This window comes from Anomalospiza imberbis, chromosome 2, assembly GCF_031753505.1.
Source record: "Anomalospiza imberbis isolate Cuckoo-Finch-1a 21T00152 chromosome 2, ASM3175350v1, whole genome shotgun sequence".
NCBI classification, from domain to species: Eukaryota; Metazoa; Chordata; class Aves; order Passeriformes; family Viduidae; genus Anomalospiza; species Anomalospiza imberbis.
In genome coordinates, this window is record NC_089682.1 from 33,423,188 (window position 1) to 33,429,187 (window position 6,000).

A 6,000-nucleotide genomic window follows, 5' to 3' on the forward strand; every position below is an offset into this window, starting at 1 on the left:
AAATCTTAACTTCTCTAACCACAGGCTGGCTGAAATCTCTGAGCAGTGGAAAATTTGCCAGAACAGACACATAAATGAAACTTCTCAGCAATTACCTTCAGCTTCTAATATTAAACTTGTCTGTATTTTGACATTGATGAAATCTTGGCCCCTTTAAAAAACCTTTTAATATAGCTAAAACCTATAAACCCTTGAAAAAAACTTTTAAACTTTTGAAAATAGGTAAAATTAAAGTAATCTCACTGCTTCTTGTAGATCTCAGACCATGGCTTCAGAAAATTATAGATGCCAATGGTCTTTTATCTAGAGGAGATAAATTCATGCATTTTCCCATCCTGAACCCTTTTGCTCAGGGTGTTGCTGTATCCTCTCCAACACCTGCCAAATTTTATCCCAAAGCTATCCCAGCTTTGTGAGGGATAACTAAGAGAGGTCAGGGTTTGCCAAGTGCTGCTAAACACAGTCCTTCTATCTGTGTAAAAAAAAAACAGGATTAAATTCAGGCACCACTCGGAGGGAACTGACAGGAAATTTTGATTTTGACCGGTGGATATCATTAAAAATATTTTCCCTGCTGTGCCATATGAGGCTTAATTAAATATTTGTTCAAACAGCTTGAGTTTCCCCAAATGAAAGGATGTAGTGTGAATATATGAATATAATTTGGATACCTGAGCCTCTGAAATCTTCCAGTTATCAGGAGTAAAAGAAGAGTTGGCCTTGTAAGGCATTTTTGAGGGGTCTGTCCTGAGGTCACAGGTGTCACTAGAACATGCCTGGATTACACAGGAATTCCCATAAATTTGTGGTCCCTACTGCTGTCCATTATTTTTCTACTGGAGTGAAGCCAGAATTTAAAATTTCAGAATTCTTGTGTGGAAATCTGTGTCATGGGGGCATCTCCCTTCACAGAGGGGAGGAATTCCCTTCTCCCAGTGTCCTTGTGCTCCACATGATTTTCCAGAAGTTTATTGGGGTTTTTTTTTTTGTTTTTTGTGGTTTTTTTTGGTTTTTTATTTGTTTTTTTGTGTGTGTGATCCCGCACTGTCACTAACAAAGGAGTTTCCCCAGATACTCTGGGGTACCCATGAATGCCATGTAATGTAGGATAGAAGTTGTGGATTTATGTCACCTCTCACTCAAAAAGAGCAAAGACAGAAAGCACTGAAAGAAGGAAAGGGTTGCCTAGAGATATATTAAAATATATATGCATTCACACACTTCTGAAAAATAAAAGCAGACCATGAGGAGGCAGGAAATTTATATATTTTTTTTATTTTTTAATAAAAAATACTGTCCTGCTATTCTGAATTTTAAGGTGCTCAGAGTTTATGAGGCTTTTTTGTTGGTGATTCAACATCTTAATTTACATGAGTGTGATTTTTCACAATTATTTTATTTGAAAACATGTCATAGAAAAACAAGTTAATATCTCCATTGAATTAATGTACCCTTTTGGTTGGGTTATTTTTTTTCTAAAATATCATATTCACCCTTTTAATGCAAGTAATGAGATCATGATGAATTGAAATGGAGATTTTATTGATCCTAAAGCATTTTTGTTTATGACAAGGCAAAAGAATAAAAAGAGGAGAAGAAAAAAAACTTGGGCTAATGTTCAACAACAATGCTGATGTTGCTACCAAGATGTGGTGAGTGACTCTTTGAATATTTATCTCAGATTGAAGAGGATGTTAAATTCTCCTAGCTTGAAAATAACCTGCGAGTGTCTGAGGCCCCCTTTAACTCCAAACTGACTGCTTACAGTGTTTGCTGTGTGTACTCTCCAAAATCTATCTGACCTTTGCATCAAATGTACACAGCAAAAATTCCACTGCCAGCTGGCAAAAAATGAGGGCAATGTCATTTAGGGGTCCCATTTAGAGTTATGGTAGAGCTGTGCACTGTGGCTTTATCAAAGCATGGAGGGGTTTGTAGGAACCTTCAACACCAGAACAGCCCAGAGGAAATGAATTTTCTGCTTTTGTGATATCTGGCTGGGCCATTGCTGATGTCAGAATTCTACAAGTCAATAAGATATTCATAACTTTTGAGCTCAAACAGGGAGTGGAGCAGAACAGTCCCACATTTGGGGATTCAGATTGGAGCTTGGATACACAAATGCTGGGGGGAAAGGGACAGAGGCTTTTCCAGGCCTGGAGCTCGTGCCCTGGCCAGTCTGAATCCATCAGCAGGGACACTGAATGTGCCCAGGAAAGGCATAAAAATGTCAATTTTACAAAAGTAAGAGGAGAAAAAAGCAAATTGGTTCAAAACCAGAATCTGAACAAATGGAAACAAGCAATTTCATTTTGGAGAAAAATCTGTGGCTGTTTCCTCAGCTGCAGGAGGGAACTAAGTGCCTCAAAACAGAGGAGAGCAGCTTACAGAATGCACAGAAGAAAGGGGCAAATGGGTTTGAATTGCTGCTTTGGAAAGAGCCAAATATTTCTGTTGTTACTGCAGTGGGGAGGCCAGAGAGCAGGCACATTGCTCTGCCCTGCTGCTGCTTTTGTTTCAGCTCTTTATTCAAGAAGGAGGGACTGCTTTTAGGAGCAGTGTCAGTAGTTGCTGTTGCTGACACATAAAATGTGGTTTTTTTTTTTTTTTTTTTTTTTTTTTGTTTGTTTGTTTGGTTTTTTTAATTCTTTCAGTTCTGATTCAACATGTGCTGGGAAAGGCCTTGAGAAAAGGAAAGGGGGAACTTTGGAGGCCAAGTTTCTTGCTGGCAAGTGACCTGCAGGCTTTGGGGAAGTTGTTCTGTAGAGATGGCCTTTTCCATCTGAAATCACCTGCTGTGGAGGCAAGGACCTGGAGACACACTATGTAGCTTCCAGCTCATGCCTGAAATCTGTTAATCTCTTTCCATGGTTTCCCAGAGCATGGAAATTTACTTTCAGTAAGATTAGAAAGACACTGATTTAATGAGAGGGAGAATCATAGGTTGTAACTCCATGTTGCAGAATTTTTTTTTCTCGTGGTTTTAGTATACGTTGTTTTCTTCCCCTGGCAGCATATTCTGGTCTCTAGGAAGTAGAGTGCCCTCTGTCAACTGAGTTAATTTCTTGTGGGCTGTCCTGATGAATATGTAAAAAAAAGTTATCTTTGGTCAGAACAAAAAAAAAAAAAAAGTCCTGCCTAAAATGTTGTTTTTCAGCCTGTTTTTTTTTTTTCCAAGTGACCCTGATTTAACACAGGTTGTAACAGAGAAACTCAGGGGGTGAAAAAGTGCTGAACAGAGAGTAGCCAGAACAAATTGATCTTAATTAAACCTAATTAAGGCTTAAAACTAGTCTTTTTATGACAGCTCCTATGTCATGGAACATCAGTCTCAGAGGTCCCATTTTTGAACAGCTGAAATTGTTCTAGTGTAACAATGAGGGTTAGTAGAGGCAATTACATCGCTCCATAAAGATGAAAAATTGTCTTTTGAAGAGGTAATTCAGATATTCATGAGTGAGAACTGCCATCAAAGAGCTTTTTCCACTCCAGCATGGGATCCACTAAACCAAAGTGATGGAAGTGGCCTGGTGCATGGCAAGCAAGCCCCTGGCAGTTTCTGTAATCTTGGCCATGAACTGACTAAAGACCTTTTCACCCTGGAGTGCTGCATGTCCAGCGTCCTCCATGAACATTAAACTCAGCCAGTGAACAACTTTGACTTTTTTACAGCTCAGTGGACCTCAGCCTTCAGCCAACAGCCTTCTCTTAGCGTGTTCAAAATTCTCCCCAGGTCTCTAATGAGACAAAGAAAGTGAGCCAAGTGGCATCTTTTTCTCCATAATTTACTCTTATTCAGTGTGCTCTTTGAGCATTCATATCACTTTCCTTCTTTCCATTTTGGGTTTATTCAATTCAAACTTTTATTTAATCAGGTACACTAATCCTTGGAGGCTTTTCTTTATACATCAAGGTAGTCTCACACTGAAACCAACTTTCATTTGATTTTGTATTTGTTGAATGTTAAAAGTAAAGATTAATAAGATCTTAATATAACTATTTATTATTTTAGCTAAAAAAATTCAGTTATCACTTTTGCCATTATAGTTAAGGCATGGATGTGTAACCAGTAGTTAACAGGATTCCTGTACATTTGTATTTCAGAATAGGGTAAAACCACAAAAGTTCCATGTATTTTGTATAGTTCTTCCCCAGTAAATATCACACAGACAAATTTAAATGTTTATATGCTGGCCTTCTGACTGCATATAGTCTGCCTTTAGTCCCAAAACTAATAAAAGCCCAGTGGTACTGGCAGCAAAATGCCAAAGTTATAAAGGACATTATTCTTATGAAATTGTGTTTGGAAGAAGCGATTAAATTGTTTCCTCATGTATATAATTGGAAAAAGAGTCTGCATCTATTATTACTTTCAAATAACATCTTTATCTTCATATTTGCTGGATGACCTGCTAGTTTTGCTGCCTAGGAAGACAGAACATGAAAAGCAGTTCTGTTACCAATGAGAGAAGTTATTTCTGAGTGTACATTTTCCATAGACCTGTGCCAGGATGTGAGATGTGTACAAAACCACACCTGTGTGCTGGAATTTACCTGGCTAAAGAGAAATACAGGAGAAGTGAGAGTACCTAAACTAAAATGTGTATGACTGAGGTTCACATTCCTTTCAGCTGCTTTACTTTATTTCTGCCTCTGTTTCTTCCCCTCTAGCTTTAGATTTATGAGCCATTGTAAGCTTTTCTGACTGCTTCTGAGAAGGATTCATGGCTGCTCCTGCTCGCAGCATCTAACAAATCACTCATCTCACAGCGTTCATTTCTTTCATTAGATGGGTATTCCTCATTTTTTGTACACACCTCACATTTCATTACAGTAATTTGAATGGTTTTGCATATCAGTCTCAAGAGAAAAATATTTTGTTTGTTGTTGGTTTGAAATGTGGATTTCATCAGCTCTGGTCCTCTTTTTTTTGGCAACACAGCATGAAAAATAGTGAAAGCCAACTGCACATTAAACTGAAGGCTAATTTACAGGTTCTGTTTTTTGGAATAGTTGATTTTTACTTTGAAGAAGAAGAACAGAGTAACTGACCTGATGATTTCCCTTGTGGCTCTGTTTTCTCTGCTTCTGTGATTGAATGAATATTCATGGAGGGAAATGCATTTTGATACATTTGTATCAGATATTTTGCATTCAGCAATTTTATTTTTTATATATATTCTATGTCAGTAGTTCAGCCAAATGCCATCCATTTTGTTCCATGGTGAACATCTTTGAATGTAAGCTCTGGATGTGAGACCTTGGGGTTTCCACACTGCCAGATGACAAATAGATGCATTTAAAATACTACCTATGTATAGAAAATTGTGCTTTTCTTTGAGAAAACAGGGCAGATATTCAATTTGTCCCTTGGGTTCCTCTCTGTCTAGATTTGGGAAGATCACAGCCTTTCCTGGAGAGACGGGAGGCCCCCAAAGAGATACATATCCCGTAATACTCCTCACTATTTAATACTATATTAAATACTATTTAATACTATTTAATACTCCTGCTGTCTAGGTTAAAAAAAAGATAACATTAACTTGCATTTTCATTTGAAGCAGACACACAAAAATTTTTCTTTTCAGTCTCTTGGGTGGGACTCTATTGCTCAGCTTGGGTATTCCTTCTCTGGGACAATGACATCTCCAAAAGTGGGTGACAGACCAGTCTAGAGGAATTTCTCATACCCACCAATGGCCGCAAAAAATTAATCATCTCTCTCCCATGAAATCTCCATTTCCCCTAGTCAACAGAAATAATTGTCACACCCCTGTTTTCTTTCAATCACCCCTGGTGAAACTCTGACCAGGTGTTTGTTGTGTCTCTGATCTTATGTTTCAAGCCATCCCTGAAGGTGCCAGATTTTTGACTTGCAGCTGCAATCCTTGTGGTTGTCAGTTTGGGAGAGCAGCAAAACATGAGAGGTCATCCATCTCAACCCCCCACAGCACCAGATTGTTTTCTGTCATCTACCCTTTGGTCAAAGGGGCTTTGTGG